The sequence below is a fragment of the Ctenopharyngodon idella genome, chromosome 20 (assembly GCF_019924925.1).
Source record: "Ctenopharyngodon idella isolate HZGC_01 chromosome 20, HZGC01, whole genome shotgun sequence".
Taxonomy (NCBI): domain Eukaryota; kingdom Metazoa; phylum Chordata; class Actinopteri; order Cypriniformes; family Xenocyprididae; genus Ctenopharyngodon; species Ctenopharyngodon idella.
Window position 1 is genome coordinate 4374172 of NC_067239.1, and position 21748 is coordinate 4395919.

Consider the following 21748-nt stretch of genomic DNA (forward strand, 5'->3'; position numbering starts at 1 on the left):
GGTCTGGTAGTCTCAGACTTGTGGACTCCACTGTATATTTGATATTTGATCATTTGCAGTACCACCAGAAATGTTTCAAATGAGTCCACTCTGTTCAATGAGCTCAGTTACCTTGTCATTTCTGCACTTGTGATACCAACTATTACACTATAAGTGCAGTGACATGTATTGTAAGTCAGGGGTCAAAGCGCTCTCTGTGTGAGAAAACAAACGTTTAGCTCACTTGACCTTATGAGCCGCAGTCTGAGGTCACAAACAGAAATACCCCCTAAGACAACTACCACTAAGCCAATATTTTAACAGAGATCTCAACACACACAAAGGTGTGAGGTGTCATCCAACTCCGAATTAGATTCAGTTTTATTTGGCATGTGTAATATAGAACAAATACAATCTGAGCAATTGCAAACAAAATGTCACAGCAGTGGACAGTATCAAAATGTTCAAAGAAAGATTATCTTTATTGAATTTATATTCAGGGATGCAAGAAGCATACTTAAAACTGATTCTCAGGGCCAGTGTGGATAGAGTAAATGGTCAGATACCAAACAGAGGTATTTAATGATACTCACCACTGCTTCTCCACATCTGGTTTCCATAATAAAGCTCAAAAGTGGTGGGTAAAATACCTGTAAGAAACAGAGAGAAAACATGTTGGAGAAAACATGGATAAAGCTTTAAAAATGACTACACGTGAGCTTACATGTTTGAGTCTCTGTATATACTACATACTGTATATATTCATATCACATTATATCACAGGAATACGATTTACCCTGCCTCCCAAAATCCACCTATGATTGTTACATAAAGAGCCTGTCAAGTCACCCATTACTCCAACCTTTGAGAAATTCTCCTGGCCTTTCATTAGAATGCCATATCGGCCCTGATCACACCCATGCTGGTGTGAGATCATTATTAAGGCAAAGCCAGGAGTCATGGGACAGGAGGAAGGTATGGCAAAGTAAGTCATTAAGGATGAAAAGACTGGTGTGGACATCACCTCATTGGTCTGCCAAACACTTCTCGACAGATCACAGTGAGTTTTTTAGCCATCTAAGAAGAATGTTATGACCTAGGTTGACCACTATTATCATTCACACTGCATTACGACCTCCATTTGGTGCAGCAAAGCCTTATTATAAACACATTCTCACATTTCTCTGGATGAAAAGCAGAGAAATCAAACCCGAGTCCTGACGTTTACAGAATGAACGAGCACACAAAAGGAAGAAATTGCCTTTTAATCACGACTCAGTCAGAATCATGTGAAAATAATCATGCAACCATTTCATACCATGAAGTGCGCTCATTAACCAGGATAGAGACAAGGAAGAAGAAGAAAAAGAGGGAGGGAGGAGGAGAGAAGGAAAAAGAACTGGGTCAGAGAAGGCAGAATGCAAGCTGCTCGCTCTCTAATTAACTCTTCAGCATTGTTTCTATGACGCCTAATGAGTAAATACAATTGCAACGATGAGGAGCATGAGGGTTAGTGCTAACAGATATAGGTTAATCTCCCCGGGCCGCAGCTATCAGCTGGGTGAAACCTACAGACAGCAGGAGGCTCCTGCTCCAAAAGGCACTTGACACCACGTGTGATATGACGTGAAAAAACTCTGATGCCTTTCGTGGATTTTAAGCTGATATTTAAAAAGTGGGTTACAAGAATGGGGGCACCAGTGGCAGTCAGGACTCACATTTTAATGCCCTAGAGGTGAGAAAAGGAATGACCCAATGAATGAATTAATGAATGAATGACCCAATGAGTGAATGAGTGAATGAATGAATGAATGACCCAATGAACGAATGAATGAATGATTCAATGAGTGAAAGAATTAATGGCCCAATGAATGAATGAATGAATGAATGAATGACCCAATGAATGAATGAGTGAATTAATGAATTAATGACCCAATGAAAGAATGAGTAAATGAATGGCCAAATGAATGAGTGAATGAATGACCAAAAGAAAGAATGAATGAATAAATGAAGGAAGGAAGGAAGGAAGGAAGGAAGGAAGGAACAAAGAAATGAATGAATGACCCAATGAATGAGTGAATGAATGAACGAATGAATGAATGACCCAATGAGTGAATGAATGAACAAATGAATGAGGGAATGAATGACCAAAAGAATGAATGAATGAATGAAGGAATGAACGAACAAACAAACGAACGAACGAACAAATGAACGAACGAACGGAGGAACAAACGAACAAATTAATGAATGACCCAATGAATGAATGAATAACACAACGAATGACCGAATGAATGACCGAATAAATGACTCAATGAATGACAGAATGAATGAATGAATGAATGAAAGGAAGGAACGAACGAACGAATGAATGAAGGAACAAACAAAGAAAATAATGAATGACCCAATGAATGAGTGAATGAATGAATGAATTAATGAATGACTCAATGAGTGAATGAATAGCCAAATGAATGACCAAAAGAATGAATGAATGAATGAATGAATGAAGGAAGGAAGGAAGGAAGGAAGGAAGGAAGGAAGGAAGGAAGGAAGGAAGGAAGGAATGAACGAACAAACAAAGGAAACGAACAAATTAATGAATGACCCAATGAATGAATGAATGAATAACACAACGAATGACCGAATTAATGACTGAATGACCGAATGAATGAATGACCCAATGAGTGAGTGAATGAGTGAATGAATGGCCAAATTAATGAGTGAATGAATGACCAAAAGAATTAAGGAAGAAAGGACGGAAGCAAGGAAGGAATGAACAAATGAACGAAGGAAGGAACAAACAAACAAACAAATTAATGAATGACCCAATGAATGAATGAATGAATGAATGAATGAATAACCCAATGAATGACCGAATGAATGAATGAATGAATGAATGAATGAAGACCGAATGAATGAATGAACGAATGAATGAACAAATGAATGAATGAAAGAATGAATGAAATGACCGAATGAATGATTTTCTTTCAGCATTTATTTGAAACTGATTTTTTTTTTTTGTAACATTATTTAAAAAAAAAATCTTTGCTGTTACTTTTGAGCAATTTAAAGCATCCTTAATTAATAAAAGAAAAAAAAAAAATCATACTTGCTCCAAACGTTTGAAAGGTAGTGTATAAATAATGAAATACATGAGACATCACGTGTTCCCTCAGTTTGAATGCTGGTTAAAAAATCTAAACAGGCATAAAATAAGTGCTTCAATTAAGTATGAGAGACTTGCCCCAAGCCTGATCTTGAACATAACTTTTTTTGCTTTCATGTGTTATTCTAATTTTTTAGTTGTGTTTTAATTCTGCTAAGCAGTCTCGCTTTTTTTTTTTTTTTTTCCAGGGGGAGTATGCGCCGTCTCGAGTCTTCTTGCATGCAAATAGAAAATAATGAAAACGAAAACATCCTCTATTCTAGATGTGTTTAGCGCAGTGCATTAAAGTGAACCCAAAAAGTAGGTCTTGTTATCATCCAACAAGGACACTGACACTAGGAAAACACCAACTAATCATCATTTAAAAATCTGCAGTACACTTAATTATTATTAAAACATCCTCGTGAGAAGGGTCATAATCATCTTTCTACTGCACAAATCCATCTTCTCCGTGTTCCTGGCATGTGCACAGGCATGACAAATTAAATATTAAGAGATTCTTCATTCCAGCTCTGACAGAACATGAAATTAATAAATCATCAATTAAAAGCCAAAGGGATTGTGTTTTTTTACGAAACCCTCTTATCTTATACGAGTAGCACTGAAGAGGAATATCAATTTGTGCAAAATTACAACACAATATCAAAGACGACACCAAGTGGTCCCATAGTTGGGGCCATTTTCCAGGGTTTTCGAGATTGACTTTTAATGGCCATCTGAAGTGTGAATAATGAATGGTGATTATCACCCTGTGGAGAGAATCTATTTAAGCACCAGAGGGGAGAAAAACAAAGACATTACAGATCCTGGACAGGCTTTTGTCATCCTACCGTAAGGCTGGAAACATATCGCTCAACTTCCTCTTCTCCAAAAAACTACCGGTAGAATTCCCGCCCTTCCTTCTGCGTCGCTCCACCCCATCACTCTTCTGCCCCCCTTTACTTTCTTTCTTCAAGGACATGAGTGGGAAGGCCAGGCCCCCTGCTCGGCCTTAATTGCCCATGATGAGTGCTCCACACATGAGTAGACAGACATCAGACTCCTGCTGACAGGGACCATGCCAGGGGCCTCTCTCTCTCTCACACACACACACACACACACACACACACGTAGGCTAGTCCGGGGTCTTTGCCCATTCTCACACCTCATCCGGTGTCTCGTCTCACCTTCACCTGTCCCCATTTCACACACAATGAGATAGAGTGTGCACACATGCTTTTCTCACATACAGACAAAAAGGCCACAGACACAACACTGAAGGTTACAGTAGATGGGCCTAAAAGCCTTCAATTAGTGACAGACATGAATAAAAACAAAGTCCTGGTGTTAATCGAGTGTGAGCATCGATAAAAATATGGACAGAAAGCATTAATGTCAAGTAGGGGTTCCCATTCTGATTCACAAGCAATTTTATTCATCCTGCAAAATATTCAAATATTCCATCACTGGAAGTAAGTGACGAGTCTTTTTGAATGAGTAATTAAAAGGACCAACTCATAAGTGTCATTGGTTTATGAAACAGACTGCACTGGTTGCACTGAATGTTGTTGATTCACTAAAGAGAACTGGTTCATACTGTATGAGTAATTTGTTTGTAAATCAAACTGCACTGGTTGTGCTGTGTGTTTTTGATCCATTAAAGAGAACCAGTTTATAAGATTAATTTGTTCGTGAAACAGATCGCGCTGAATGTTTATGATTCATTAAAAAGAACCAGATCATACGAGGGTCGTTTCCAAATTTCGGAAACTTCCCCAGCTCAGATTTTTTTATTTTGTTAATATTTTTTCTGTGCAAAGACAAACATAAATAGTGATGAAAGCCAAGATATTAAATATCACAGATGTACATGTACTGAGTAATAGACTATTTTGTAGAGGGGGGTCAAAGTGAGCATTTTCACCTGAGATTTGGAGCCAATTTACAGGGGTGTAAAAATGACTTAATAAAGACTGCAGCATCATTATTTTATTTTTACAGAGAGATTGGTAGGTCTATTAGTAAAATCTGTTGACTTTAACAATCTTTGTTTCATTATATGCCAATGGTGGCACTTCAAAAATGACACTTCTTGTGTTTTTTGCCTCAAGTTTGCATGCCTGTAACTCAAGAAGTATTACAGATATCTTAATATCCTTTTAGATTCTGGTTCTTAACAAACTTTCCTTTTGTTATCTTCATTTTAAAGGCCCTCGATGGTTCAATCCCAGAGATATGAAGATCTTAATGCAGCTCCATGAGTAAATTGGTAAATTGTACACATTTTCAGTGGTCAAAAACCAAATGAGGGTCACTTTGTATACTGCTGATACTTTTTTTTTCTGAAGAACAAAAAAATGTCTAAACTAAAAATGTATCTCGTGTTTTTCTATCAGCTCAGTTGCATAGAACATACCTGTCTGAGTGCCATAAATACTCCTTTTCCAAAGTTTGCATGGCTTTAACTCTAAAAATATTCAAGATATCGTAATGTCCTTCTAGATTCTCATTCATTTTCAAGGCTCTATATAGCTCAGTCCCATAGATATGGGGATCTCAAAGCAGCTCCATGTTCAAATTGTTGAATTTTACCCATTTTCAGTGATTGAAAACCAAATGTGGTTCACTTTGCACACAGCTGATAATTATTGCATTTAAAGAGGAATGTCTGAAGAATAAATAATGTTTAAAAATGAAGATTTCAAAAGAAAAGTTTCATAAGAACAAGAATCTAAAATGACATTAAGATATCTTTAACACTTCTTGAATTAAAGACATGTAAACTTCAGGAAAATGTTTGTTTTTGGCACTCAGAAAGATGTTTTGTATTGAATTGTTTTGATTGAGAGAAACATGATACATTTCTAGTTTCAGGTGTTATTTGTTCTTCAGACATTTTTCTTTAAACACAATAACTATCAGCTGTTTTAAAAAGTTACATACATTTGGTTCTTGACCATTGAAAATGGATAAAATTCAACAATTTGGACATGGGAGTTACATTTGGGTCCCACTATCTATGGGACTGGACTATATACGGTCTTAAAAATGAAGATTGAGAATCTAGAAGGATATTAAGATATCTTTAATACTTCTTGAGTTACAGGCATGCAAACTGGAGGCAAAACAAAAAACAAAAAAAAAAAACATGAAGTGCTTTTTGCCATTTTTAAACTGTCACCATTGGCATATAATGAAACAATGATTGCTAAAGTTCACATATTTTACTAATAGACCTGCCAATCTCTGTGTAAAAATAAAATAATGATGCTGCCATCTTTCTAAAGTCATTTGTACACCCCTGTAATTTGGCTCCAAATCTCAGGTGAAAATTGTCATTTTGACCCCCTCTACAAAATACTGGATTACTCAGTAAATATACATCTGTGATATTTAATATTACGGCTTTCATCGCTATTTATGTTTGTCTTTCTACAGAAAAAATATTAACAAAATCAAAAATCTGAGCCTGGGACCTCTGGTTGAGTTGACACGGAATGACCCAAGAGTCAATTGTTCCTGAAATGGACTACACTGCTTGTGCCGAAAGTTTTTGATTTACTAAAGAGAGTCATTTGTTTCTGAGTCAGACTGCAGTGGTTGTGCTTTATGTTTTGGATTCATTAAAAATAAATGGCTCATAAAAGTCATTTGTTTGTGAATCATACTTCATTGGTTACACTATAAGTTTATGATTAACTACCAAGAACAAGATTCATTTGTTCAGTCAATTTGGATGCTAAAAACTCAATGAAAAAGTTACTTTTCTTGTATGTATATCATGGTACACACCATTTTTATGTCATTACATTCAATTCGGACTACAAACTCTTTTACGGTGGGGCAGATTCAGATTCAGTGTAGATTCAACAGTGATGGTGTGCAGTAAACACTGGCATATTGTATTGATCAAATGACTTTAAGAATCAATACTGTGGTCTTTCAAAAACATATCGCGATATTAGAAAATCTGTATTTTATCCAGCTCTATTGGAGAATTAAAAGGCTAACTGATCCAGTAGAGGAGTTTTTAATCTCTGAAGCCACAGCAACCCGTAAAGTCAGAGCAGTTCTAAGCGCTGCATCCACAGCTAACGCAACTACAGAGATGAGAGGAAATTCTATTATCCATATTTCCCTCATACTTGCAATCCCATATATCCTGGGTCTTTGCCAGGGGCGGATTTTATCCGAGTTCTTATCTCTTGAAAAATCTGCTCAGAGCCAAAAACATTCACATATGTGAATACAGTTTGTTAAAGGGATTACTTAGAACGCTTTGGAGAACAGCAACTCTCAGGATTGCTTTGACACTGGATGCCGGCCAAGGGAAAAAAGGGCCAGGGTGGAGGGATAAAGAGAAGAGAGAAGAGAGAGAGAAAATGAACTAAAACTTTCATGATGCCTGACAGTGTGAAGCAGTTTCCAGGACTGTTACTACACAAACTGATTACAAAGTAATGATTATTTGTCTGTGCTTGCCTTTGATATCTAATTGAAATAATTGCAGATAATTAGCTCAAAAAGACTGGCAGGAGACTGGTGACACGTGGCCTTGTAGCGTTGCAACAGAATTCGAATAAAATCTTTTTCAGATGTAGCCGCATCTCTGAATAAAACTATTGGCGCCTCCAGGATTCATAAAACACAACAACTAATTTGCCATTTAACTGCCGTAATAAATTGTTATGATTGCAGCCAGCTGAGTGTTGCACTTTTTAAGAAAGCTTTATTTATTTTTGTCAGTTGTTTTGTTAAATTAGTAATAGCTTTGTGAGCAAGCTCCATTTAATCGCATTTAACAGAGCCAGCAATTTCATTTAGAGGCTAAGTAGGTGCAGACAAATTGCTTTTTTATTATTTCAGAGGATTTAAATTTAAACAATTGTCTATAATTGCCCCATAATTTGCATATTCACAAAGAAAGTGCCGGAATCCACCAACTTTTTCCTTTAATTAGTTAAGCAGAAAGAAAGCACAATGACCTTAGCGTGACCTGTCCATGTTCATGCATTTAAAGTCAGAGGTCTTGAGAGAGGCCCACCAGAGCACTATTAGCATATAGCCTAACTGCATAATCAGGGCCTTCGGTGAGACTCGACACCGCTCAGCGCCTGACACAGAGAGATTCAAATACTCATGGTACACTGCCTAAAACTTCTCACAGATGAGTTACGCTTCATCAAGAATTAATGTTTATCTGCAGCAGGTACTGCATATATTGGACATTAAAGCTGAAGTGTGTCATTTCTGCGCCACTAGCTTCACCAAATGGACCTACAAAAAATAATGATTTTCCAGAACTCCTCCTTTGCACAAAACCAGTCCATTTCCTTGCTAAACAGCCTATTCACATCCCCAAATTCACACTACTGGCTGAAAGAACCAGTTCATAAGAGTCATTTGTTCGTGAATCGGATTACAGGGTTTCGCTGTGTGTTTTTAATTACCTAAAAAGAACCAGTTAAATAGATTTGTGAATCAGACACGTTGGATGTTAACGCATTTAGCCTGTGAAGAAAACACAAGACTGATTTTCTTGCCTCATATATGCCATTTTTATCTCATTACATTCAATTCGGACTGCAAAACCAAGTAAAATATGACTTTTGTTATTGAAATGTAAATTCAGATTCGACAGTGGGGGTGCGCAGTAAACACTGGTATATTATATTGATCGAATGATTTTAAAGTGCCCCTATTATGCCATTTCTAAAGTTCCTAATATTGTTTTGGGAGTTTTTTACAACAGGTTAACAGGCATGCAAGTACAAACATCACTTTTCTCATAATATCCTTTAATATCACCTCATTTCTCAAATATTCTTAAATGATTCGTTGAAAGCAGTTTGAAGATTCAGTCTCTCTAAACCCTTCCTTTCCTTGAGCCTAGTCTGCTCTGATTGGCCAGATGGTCCAGTCTGTTGTGATTGGTCTATCGCGTACAGTGCATGTCGGAAACAAAATGCCCATTGCCATAACTGAATTACAGCTCTTGAGGCTTATCAGTTCTCAAGAGATTGTGTGTACAATGTATGGACAAAAAAGATGGCATTGATTTTACATTAACACTTCAAGCCCGAGTCCAACGATGAAATGCCTGAAGTAGTCGATCAACCAAAAACTCAATCGCATTCGGTGCCGATAGCCTAGTGGGCAGCATGTCGACACACTTCGGGAGACCCGAGTTCGAGTCCGGCTCGTGGACCTTTATTAATCCCTTCCCCGTCTCTCTCCCAATTCGCTTCCTGTCAACTAACTGTCCTATCTCAATAAAAAGGCAAAAGCACCAAAAAAAAAAAAAAGAAACTCAATCGCAAGCACTCGCATCGCTTCATAAAATTGAGGTTAAACCACTGGAGTCACATAGAGTACTTTAATGATGTCTTTACAACCTTTCTGGACATTTAAAGTGGTAGTTGCATTGGATCCCTATGGAAAGAGAGAAATCTCTCAGATTTCATTAAAAATATCTTCATTTGTTTTCCGAAGATGAATGAAACTCTTACAAATGCGGAACGACACGAGGGTAAGTAATTAATGACAGAATTTTCATTGTTGAGTGAACTTACCCTTTAACAATTCAGAATATGAATACAATTCCCCCTAGGAAAACAACTGAACTGTCGTCCGCCCAGCATCAATCCGTCCTACCCTCGTCCTTGAAGACACGCACAGCACGAGAACAAGTGAGAAGAGTCTCAGTAAGAAGCACAGAGCTGTTGATCCATTAATGTAAAGCCAGGAAGGCAGGGCTGTAATTTATGAGCTCTGCAGGCATAGCTTCCTCTGGCTCTCGCTCCTCAGGCTCACTGGCCCACCGCCACAAGACACCCTCCTCTTCCCAAAGGCCCTCTGAAAACAGCTCAACCCCACACATCAAGTAAGACAGGCTGCCACATGTCTCTCTCTCTCTGTTCTATGTCTTTGCAATTGCCATATCTGGCTTTGAAGGATGCGCTTTTTTTAATTTGGTTGATCTCTGGCATTGCTATTTTAGTTTATTTTGGGGATTTTCTAAAGGTGTTATGATTCATTTGTTTTCTCAAACTGATTGCAAATTATTATGCATCTATCTTAAAATATAATTTTTTAATCGTGAGTCATTTTGGTCTATAAGAACTAACACTTTAGTTTAGGGTCCAATTCTCACTATTAAGTAGTTGTTTATTAGCATGCATATTACTAGGCATATTATAAAGCAAATATTAATGCTTTATTCTGAATTACCATATTCTACATCCCATAATCCCAAAAGTCGTAGTTAATAGTTAGTTAATAATGAGAATTGGACCCTAATCTAAAATTGTGACCATTAAAAAAAAAAAAAAAAAACTGATTCTTTCTGGATAAATGCATCTGCCAAAATGCTTAAATGTAAATTAATCAGATTCACTGTCTAACCATGAATTCACAACCCTAATTCTTTAGTTTAAAGAGATTTCAGGATCAAAACATGCTTTACATTTTCATTTTATTCTGTTATAGCTTTTATAATGTCAAATTTATCAACTTCAGGGAAGCTTTTTGACATGAAATGCCATTTTTAAAGGTGACGTATGTAATTTCTCCTCCACTAGTGACAAGAAACAGAACTGCAAATATAACTATTGGTTCCAAACATGTTTCAAACTCTCCCTCTTTCACCCATTGGCCAGACAATAAATAGTACCGTCTCAAAGTCACACCATCAACGGTCAATGTTTAGCCCATTCAGTCCACTCAAATGAATGATTGCAATTTCATTAATGCCATTAGTGGTGCAGAACTGACTCAATTCACTTTCCAGCATGCACATGAACAAATCAAATTCAAATGTTTTCTTAAAGGGTTAGTTCACCCAGAAAGCTACTAAAAACATATTTAAAACAGTTCATGTGACTACAGTGGTTCAACCTTAATGTTATGAAGCGACGAGAATTCTTTTTGTGCACCACAAAAACAAAATAATGAATTTATTCAACAATATCTAGTGTTGGGCAAATTCAAAACACTGTTTCATGAAGCTTCGAAGCTTTATGTATCTTTTGTTCCGAATCAGTGGTTCGGAGAGTGTATCAAACTGCTAAAGTCACGTGATTTCAGTAAACGAGGCTTATTTACGTCATAAGTGTTTCGAAACATTGAAATTTTAATGGCAGTTGGCAGTTTGATTGATTCGAAACAAAAGATTCATAAAGCTTCGAAGCTTCATGAAGCAGTGTTTTGAAATCGTCCATCACTAGATATTGTTGAATAAAGTCGTTATTTTGTTTTTTTGGAGCACAAAAAGTATTCTCATCGCTTCTTAACATTAAAGTTGAACCACTGTAGTCACATGAACTGTTTTAAATATGTCTTTAGTAACTTTCTGGGCATCTGAAAGTGTTAATTATCTTGCTGTCAATGGAGGCCTCACTGAGCCATCGGATTTTATCAAAAATATCTTAATTTGTGTTCCGGGTGTGGAACGACATGAGGGTGAGTAATTAATGACAGAATTTTCATTTTTGGGTGAACTAACCCTTTAATTAGTAAAGATTCTCACTTTAATATACTGCTTGTCATTGTATTTTTTCACTTATACAAAGAGCAAAATGCAACAAAAAAGTGGCATGCATGAGTGGCATCATCACAACAAAGTTTCTGCAGTTAAACCTAAATATTCAGCTTCCTAAAAAGGTGAAGACTAAATAGGAAGGACCGCAAGCGGTTGTTTGGCAAGCAGATGTGAAGGACTTTTAATGCAGTACATTTCATATGAATCCATCTCGCTCTTGTCGTTCGCATACCAATCATTAATTCTTCGAGCGCCGATTGTGGCACCCTTATTTAAGATTTCCACCCCTGCTTTTCATGATATTCTCTCTATTATGTGGTAGTTATAGGCCTGATGAGACGTCTAACTGTGAGTGACTGGCTGCCCTAGCTAATTTTCCAGACGGCTTATTTACAAACAAAGCGGCTGGGCAGACGGCACACAAAGACAGCCCACGGAGGGCTCCAGAGATCCTGCGGAAGTGTGAGGGAGATTTGGCAGACGAAGAACCTCTCTCTCCCTCTTTTTTCTCAAGCGCTCACTCCCTCCCTCCATTTCCCTGCAGGCTAATTGAGCTGAGCCATGCCAGCGAAGAGAGGGTGCCCTCATGACCGCAGTGTGTGAGTGTGTTTCTGTGAGAGAGAGAGAAGAAGAGTGTGATGGAAAGAAAAGAGATATAAGGATGCTTGCCAGACTGGCTCTACCAGAGCTTGCAAGCAAGGAATGAACAGATGTGCCTGCTGTAACTTTAGACAGATAAAGAGATGTTTGGTGCAGAGAGGAAATTACACGCCAAACTATGCTGCAAAAACAGCTGGGCTGAGAGTTGGAGGGCTAGCTGGTCTAATGAAAAAAAAAAAACATTCCAACTGTACAAGATCTTTATACATATATATATATATATATATATATATATATATATATATATATATACACACAGTTAAACAAAAATTTATTCAGACACCTTGAACATTTCATTTATTAATACAGTTTATTCACTATAGTTAAAAAAAAAAAAAAAAATGGTAATAAAATATGACAAGATCTCAGAGTTAAACTGTGTCAGAAAAAAATAATCTTAATTATGTCAGATAACACTTAAGCAAAACATGGTCAGGTCAAAGTGTCTGAATAATTTTCGGTTCCAAATTTTACTGGTAGTCCACTGTATGAAGAATTTTTGGGTATAATATGTCACAGTTTACTTTATTTTGCTACCCTCACTTACATAAATGAACTATAGTGTCCTGAACCCACTAGTAAAAATGTCAAAAATGTCAAAAATATCATAATATTTGGTTTGACTCTAAATATGTGTGTGTGTGTGTGTGTGTGTGTGTGTGTGTGTGTGTGTGTGTGTGTGTATTTACCTATTTAAATGTATTTTAATACTATTTTATTTCAATTTCTATTCTATTACTATTACTATTTAAATTTCTAAGGGTTTATAATATAATATAATGTAATGTAATGTAATGTAACGTAACGTAACGTAACGTAACGTAACGTAACGTAACGTAAGGTAACGTACAAATCTTGCACAGGTAGAATGCAAGTCTCCATCAAACCAGGTATATATTCAATACAAATTTTCAGCATATAAAAAACATAAAAAATAAAAGATACGCAACACAAAAAGTATAAAACACTAAACATAATAGACAATTTATAATAAACATAACTCACAGAAAACTAGTTAAATGCTAAGGTAAAAATGTACATTTTTATTTTTATTTTAAAAATATTGAGCGAACTGGCTTCCCTCTATTGGTTGAGTATTCCACAATTTTGGAGCACAATTTGCAAAAGCTACATTGTCAATTTTCAAAGCTACTATATAATGATCAGAAAACATGGAAGCACAACGAAAACACATTAAAAAAACTAATTTTCAACACTTCAAAATCTCTTTTTGTGAAGAAGAAAGGTAATACAGGTTCAGAACTACATTAGGGTGAGTATATGACAGAATTCTTTTCTTCTTATACATCTAGCTTCTTAAAGACTAAAAATCCAATCTGTATGTTGGCAGGCAGACAATACGCTTTTATTCATCTGAAGACTACAGGTCCACTATTGATCTTTAAATTCGTGACTCTCATAGCGAGTAGTCAAACCTAGGAATACAAATCTATTAGCTTCTTCTCTTCCTCTCTTTCTCCCTCTTACTCTGAATGTCTGATACTTCCCTATTTGATTCAGGCCATTAGCACAGCAGAAAAATACAGAGAAGCAGTACTTCACAGAGTTTTGAAAAAAGCCCAGAGATCAGATATAAGTCAGGCATGTCTGTGGCTGTGACTTGCAGGTCCCTTTTGTTCAGGCTGATGAGCAAAAATGAGTATAACCAATTGGAAGCATTTAATTTGTTCCTTGTGTCTAATCGCCAGGATATGGTGTAATATAACATGTGAATGCAGACTGTGTTCTTAATAAGCACTGTATTTTCTCCATTTTCCAGTAGGAATTTCTAAATATAATCCTAAAGCAAGATATATTTACTTAATAGAAGCTATATAATACAAGCAAGTTCTGTTTTCAAAGAATATATCTATTATTAATTTTATTTTTCTTGCAATGGCTAACTTTATGTAAGAATAAATCTAACAAACCTCCAGTTCAGTCATGAAACTCTAGAGAGCGCAGGCTGATAGGTCCTTTACATGCAATCTGCAAGCAATCACATCCTTACTGCATGGCACAAGCGATCAAAATGAGCCAATGAGATTGCTTGCTCAACATTTAAATAGTCTGTTTTAGTGTTTACTGTAGGGTAGTCCTGGAATGCAGAGTTCCTCTGAAACCCTCCACCTCCCCCAGATCCACCTGCCTAGATCTGCTACGGGATTTATGTACTGTATGTCTATTTATGCAGGAGCAGTATATCTTACATAGCAAGTCCATACTTGATCTGCAGCAGTGTAGCAGATATACTGTAGTCCTCCAAGATCAAATACATTAAAGGATTTGTTCACTTCAGAATTCAAATTTCTTGATAATATACTTACCCCATCCAAGATATTTATGTTTTTCTTTCCTCTTTCTTCCTTAAGAAATTATGGTTTTTGAAGAAAACATTCCAGGATTTTTCTCCATATAGTGGACTTCATTGGGGTTCAGCGGGTTGAAGGTCCAAATTGCAGTTTGAGCGCAGCTTCAAAGGGCTCTACGCAATCCCAGATGAGGAATAAGAGTCTTATCTAGCAAAATAATAGGTCATTTTCTAAAAAACAATAAAAATGTATATCCTTTTTAACCACAAATGCTCGTCTTGCACTGCTCTGTGATGCATCACGCATTACGTAATCACGTTGGAAAGGTCACGCGTGACATAGGCAGAAGTACCGCGGTAGGGTGAAAAACTCCTCCAACTTCAAAATCATCCGACATCGTTGCTTTACCTTTTTTTTTTTTTTTCTGTAAAGTGCGTTTGACTTAGTCTTTGCACTTTCGCTTTGTAAACACTTGCTCAGTACTTCCGCCTACGTCACGCGTGACCTTTCCAACATGATTATATAATGCGTGGCGCAACGCAGAGCAGTGCAAGATGAGCATTTGTGGTTAAAAAGGATATAATTTTAAATTTTCTTTGAAAATGACTGCTTGTTTCTCTAGATAAGACCCTTATTCCTCGTCTGGGATCAAATAGAGCTCTTTGAAGCTGCACTGAAACTGACATTTGGACCTTCAACCCTTTGAACCCCAGTGAAGTCCACTATATGGAGAAAAATCCTATGTTTTCCTCAAAAACCTTAATTTCTTTTCGACTGAAGAAAGAACGACATAAACATCTAGGATGACATTGGGATGAGTAAATTATCAGGAAATTTGAATTCTGAAGTGAACTAATCCTTTAACATTGCCATACTCAATAACATGCTAAAACTATTCTGAGAGTTGTCATGATTGGATTTTGCTTAATTTATCTTGTTTTAAGGATGTTTATATATTTTTCCAGGAAAATAAGACCAAAATATAATTAAGAAAATAATTTTCTGCAGTGTATAGTTCCATTAAATGCATCAAAACATGAATTAAATGACTGACTAATTTAAAGTGCACATTTCCCATGCGTTCACTGAGTTCAGCATGGTTCTTATGGATTGAAAGCTGTTTTAAGGTCAGAGAGACATGGATTCCATATTTACAGGAGCAGCAAAATGGAGGGCTTGACTGCTGATGCATTAAAATCAATTTACAGTGATTTGCTCAGAGCTAATTACCAGTGCCAGACAGTGTTTATAATGCACATGTAGCCTAAGCACATGTCTGTCTGAACCTGAAGAAGAAAAAAAAAAAAAAAAGGAAAAATAAATCAAACTAATATTTCTCTGCTCACAACTTCAAATGAAACCGAATCAAATTAGAACTTGAATTAATTTAAACGCTATCCTTGATTAACTGGTGAAATATTTATCTGTTGATTAAAGTGTGTTTAGAAGCCGCAGCCACGGGTGCTCCGGTGAGCAGGGCATTCCGGGCTTCATTTATTCATGGAGCGCACCGCACTTGTTTCATGGTGTAAATAATTTAGCGTGTGTGTACACACACACCATAGGATAGCCTTTTAAAGTGGTCACTGGCCAATCTCTGTGAAATAATCTCATTTAAAGCAGCTCTGGTTTGTGGAATAGACTCCCGGCTGTGGGAAAGCTGAGAGAGGTGGGGGTTTTAAATGTCGCCGTTTGGAGAACAGCCCCTTTGGGATTCATAAGTCGACCTTGTGGTAGCGAGAGCACCTCTGTGGAGGGGTATGTTGTGATTCAAAAAATGCCAAACTATGGTGGCCTAGCAAACAGTGAGCACTGATGGGCCGTCGGGTGGGTTTCCACTGTGTCCCCATACAACTATACATAAAACTGCCTCACACCGGAGCGTTAATCCATCCTTATGGCAGATGAGTAATGAGTATTTTAGTGGCACGTTAGAACATAATCTATAAGCCTTAAGGGAAAGAGGGAAAAGCAACGGCAGGAACAAGTACAAAAGCTCGAAAGACACATGGAACAAGGAAAAGCACAACGGTATAGAAGGAGCGAAAGAAAGAGAGGGATATGGCTCCAAAGACCACTATTAGTCATTCTCAGACCCAGGTGTGGAATTCTGCAGAATAGAATTAAATATAATGCTGTTTGTAAATGAAGCTGAGCGTACAGATAGCTAGTGGATCAAAGTATCAAATTAGCCTAAATATTTAATAAGCAAACTTATAGAGAGCAGGATATAATGTACACTATTAATAAGTTTGGGGTCTGTAAGATTTTATGATGTTTTTGAAAGAAGCCTTTTATGCTCACCAAGGCTGCATTTATTTGAAACCTACAGTAATATTGTGAAATGTTAATAAAATTCAAAACATTTTTTAACTTATTTCAAATGTAATTTATTCCTTTGATGGCAAATCTGAATTTTCAGCAGTCATTATTCCAGTCATCAGAGTCACATGATCTTCAGAAATCAAAATATACTGATTGACAAATCTTATTGGTAACACTTTAGTATAGGGAACACATTTAAACTACTAACTATGACTTTTCCCTCAATAAACTCCTAATTTACTGCTTATTAATAGTTAGTAAGGTAGTTGTTAAGTTTAGGTATTGGGTAGGATTAAGAATGTAGAATAAGGTCATGCAGAATAAGGCATTAATATGTGCTTATAAGTACTAATAAATAGCCAATATTCTAGTAATATGCATGCTAATAAACAACTAGTTAAAAGACCCTAAAATAAAGTGTTACCATCTTATTACTATCAATATTTTTGCAGAAACGGTGATACATTTTTTAATGATTATCCAAAAGAACAGCATTTATTTGAAATAGAAATCTTTTGTAACAATACACATGTTTTTACTGTCACCTTTGATCAATGTATTGTAGTAGGGGTGTAACAATACATCGATATGGATCAATCTATATATAGGCACCTTTATTTTGACACACTCTCCACATTTTCACTGTCCACCTATGCATTACCGCCAACGTGTGCATTCTCATTTAAACTCACCCACCAGACGCATTTCCACCAAATTGGGTATTTTTTAATTTAATTGTGTTTAAAAATTGGTTTGGATGGGTGGACAAAATTGAGGCACACACAAATATTATGTTAATGTTAATAGTGGTTATTGTCATATGTTCATATAAATTTCATATAATACATTTCAAATAATGATATATCCAAATAAATTTATCACACTGGTTTTGCTATAGCCCATGTTTAATTTGAAATTTCAAAGAATTTCTTTGAAGAATAACTGTAGTAATAACATGTTAATAAGATGGTAATACCATGGTAATATGCTAAACTTCAAAATGTTCGGAATGCGAAAATAGTCTGCAGTGTTTTTGTTGTTGTTTTTTTTTCACATCATGATGGTTGAGTAGAATAATCCAGATTAACTGTTTTTAATCTTTCAGTATTGCATGAAATAATTATTTTTATATTTGATATTTCAAATATTCCCTTTGTCTGCAATCTTAGGTAGATTTTTTTTGGTAACACTTTATTTTAGGGTATTTTAATTAGTTGCTTATTAGCATGCATATTACTAGAATATTGGATATTTATTAGTACTAGTTAAGCACATATTAATGCCTTATTCTGCATGACCTTATTCTACATTCTTAATCCTACCCAATACCTAAACTTAACAACTACCTTACTAACTATTAATAAGCAGTAAATTAGAAGTTTATTGAGGGAAAATTCGTAGTTAATAGTTTATATGTGTTCCCTATACTGAAGTGTTACCAATTTTATTTTTTACTGAGCATTTTTAATTTTGTTTAATTCTTGTATTTGTGATTGCAGCTCTCTAAGGCTCTGTTTACACCTGCTATTAAGAAGCTTTTTCGTCAATCTAATCACAAGTGGACAACGCTGAATACAGGTGTAAATGGGGTGTAAAATGTTTTGTCAACTTTTGACCACTTCCAGAGGTAGTCGAAAACCCATTCGACCGGATTGCTTTCGTACTGCAAACGCTCGTGGTCAAATGCGTTCGAACAGCCACAAAAGACCACCTACTCTCCGCCTACTAACCTAATGCATAAACATTAAGGGAAGTGCGCTAGCCAGACGGGTTTTAAACTTTGTCAGCTGAAGACCCAAGTGTGGACTGAAGATGAAAAACTTACCAAGCACAAAGTTCTCTCACCATTCCTGATTTTTAAAACACTCATCTTGTGGCGATCAGATCAGACATGAAAGCTGCTGCATTTTTCCATTGTCTCTGGTCGCATTTATATGTAAATTGCATGAGCCCGTATATTTACCCGCCCATAGACCCTCCCCTTGAAGAAATCAGGACAGAAGTGATTGAAAGTGGACAAAAGAGACAAATTAAAACACCAGGTGTAAACAGCAATGTGTCTCCCTCATCCACTTGTGATCTGATTGACCAAAACGCATCTTAATACCAGGATCTAGGATTTGGTCTTAAGGGACACAGTTTCCTTACTTAGCCATTTGTGTCCCATGTGTTTAATCTATCAGGGTCATCCAGGTGTAAGGACTATCATCAGACTATCAAGTTGATAGTGTGTGTTCTTCAGTGGTTCTTTGCAGCACCCTCTTATAAAGAAGCATTTTCTCTGTATAGGGTACTTGAGGTCTCGAGACTTTGGAGACGGCGGCACTGCATTATTAAGAATGGACTTTTTTGTTTGTTTGTTTTTTTGTCCTCAATATTGTAATCCATAAGGTCTTTAGGTCAGCATTTCTGGGTTATTTTAAAGATGCGTATAATTTCTGCACTACTAACATCACTAAACTAATTTGCAAAAATAATGACTTCCTGAACACCCTGTGGAGCTTCCCAAACCTTTTGTAGAGCTTAAAAAGTTGCTCCTATTGCATCACACTGTAAAGTCTTTTTGGTTGTAATTGGAACCTTTATTTTAAAGACTATGTTTTAGGGAGAGAGAAGGAGAAAGAAATAGATACAATGAGAGTGCGGAAGGGGTGTATGGGGACTCTAAGCGTGCATCTGTTCTCTTCCACTTGGCCTGTGCCAGGCACATCCCGTCTCCACGGTGATGCTCAGGGGCTCATCATCAGCACCTGTGAACAATTCATTACTATAACCTAACTGCAGGGTGTATGTGTGTCTGTATGACAGAGAGAAAGTGAGGGAAAGGTGGGGGTTTGGCCTGTTAGAGCCATGTGCTGCCCTGAGGGGGTGCACTCATTTGAGAGAGTGGAACAGAAAGAGAGACAGATGAACAGAAGTACCCAGGAGAGCAGAGGAGAGCCCAAACCGGTCAAGCTATTCAACAGCTTGGGCAATTTAAACAGTAGCTCACATCTTGCCAGGTTTTCTCTCTTGCTCTCGTCCTCTCAGAACATGTGCCAGTTTTGTGTCTGTGTCAATACTACTCACCGTTTACACAGGGCGTATTTGTACCTTTATTCCAGTCAAAATCTGGCTACAGGTCGTGAGCTTCACTTATATACACACATTCCTCTCTGCAGTCTGATATTGTGATATTTGTTTAGGTCAGTGGCGTCACATTCTTTTTTTTTTTTTTTTTTTTTCATCTATTTATTCAAAAATGTCATTCATACATATGATGACTTGTATACACCTATTGTACGATAAACTTGTTTTTAATTTCTGACTTAAAACTCATTTAATATTTTTATTTTGGGGCATGGAGTCAAAAAATGTCAGAGAGATGTAGTTTGGTATAGCATTGTATTATTATTTCCTAAGAAAAAAATATTATTAAACTGCTTCAGTCCTTATTAATATTTGAAAAACCATGCAAGCCAAATCAAAGTCATGTGGTGCAACCAAAAAAAAAAATGCAACAAAAACTAAATTTAACAAAACGCCACTGAAAATAAATAAATAAATAGTAACACTTTAGCTTAGGGTCCAATTCTCACTATTAACTAGTTTTTTTATTAGCATGCATATTTCTAGGATATTGGCTGTTTATTAGTACTTATAATACACATATTAATGCCTTATTCTGCATGACCATATTCCACATCTCTTAATTAACTATTAATAAGCAGTAATTAGGAGTTTATTGAGGCAAAAGTCATATTTAATTGTTAGTTAATAGTGAGAATTGGACCCTACCCTAAAGTGTGACCAAATAAACAAATAAATCCAGTTGTGTGGTGCAACCAACATGTAGAAACAAACAGGAAGAGAGAGACAAAAACAGGATATGTTGTCATAGAGACCCTCATGACCCTCATGATTGTGTGTCAAGCTCAGTAAGTAATTTCAGACAATTTCATCTTTACATGACAAGGTAAAATTAGTTCAGGTTGCAAAATGTCATGTGACTATTTATGGATTAATAATTCAGGACATTTGTAAAAAAAAAATAATAATAATAATAATAATTACCATAAAAACTACATTCAAAAACATTTATGCTGATCGAGATGTGTACAGAGATATGTACAGTCACAGATGTAAGAAAAATAATTAGTTGACTTTAATGCCATGACGCTTTAAGCTTGATGTCGACAAGGTGCTGATCATGGCCTATAGAGGGCGCAACAGGATAATAGGGCTGGGACAATATATCGATTCTCGATTTGCAATACAATGAATCTGGATCGATCCTGATATTTTCTCTCTGGAGTCAATTCTAAGCTGAGTTTTAACATCAGATGGTGCTCTAGGCTAGTTTTTAACCGCACACTCAAATGCTCATGAAGAAGAGTGCTGGACAGCGATTGTGCGTTTGGCTGAATCACGTAAGTGGTTAAATATACTTGTACCTCGGCTCAGAATGCTTTTATGATACAAGATTAATGTAAACAGCCCACTGCGAACACCCTTGTACTTTATGAATGATTATTTTATAAGTGGTGTGTGTAAAGGAACTGGAAGCTAGCAGAGTACGGGTGTTTCTAAAGCACGTAGTGCCACCTGCTGTCAAAAACTAAGCTCAGAATCGATTTGAGAGAGAGAAGATTCTTTGTATTGTGAATCGAGAATGGATGTATTGTCCCAGCCCTACAGCTCTACAAGTCCACTTTTACGTTCTGTTTCCAACAGTTAAAATGACAAATAAATGCATACTCTGAGAGCAATTCACATATGTTCAATTATACCATCTAGATGAATGCACGTTTT

The 21748-nt window shown here is 36.5% G+C and overlaps 1 protein-coding gene across 1 annotated transcript in view; it reads right to left on the bottom strand.

Annotated features, from left to right (window-relative positions):
- The window catches only part of dab1a (DAB adaptor protein 1a), a 262859-nt gene that overhangs the window by 196826 nt on the left and 44285 nt on the right, over positions 1–21748 (bottom strand). The window contains 1 exon segment of the mRNA XM_051875803.1: positions 573–629. The gene's annotated coding sequence lies outside the window, so the exon portion shown is untranslated.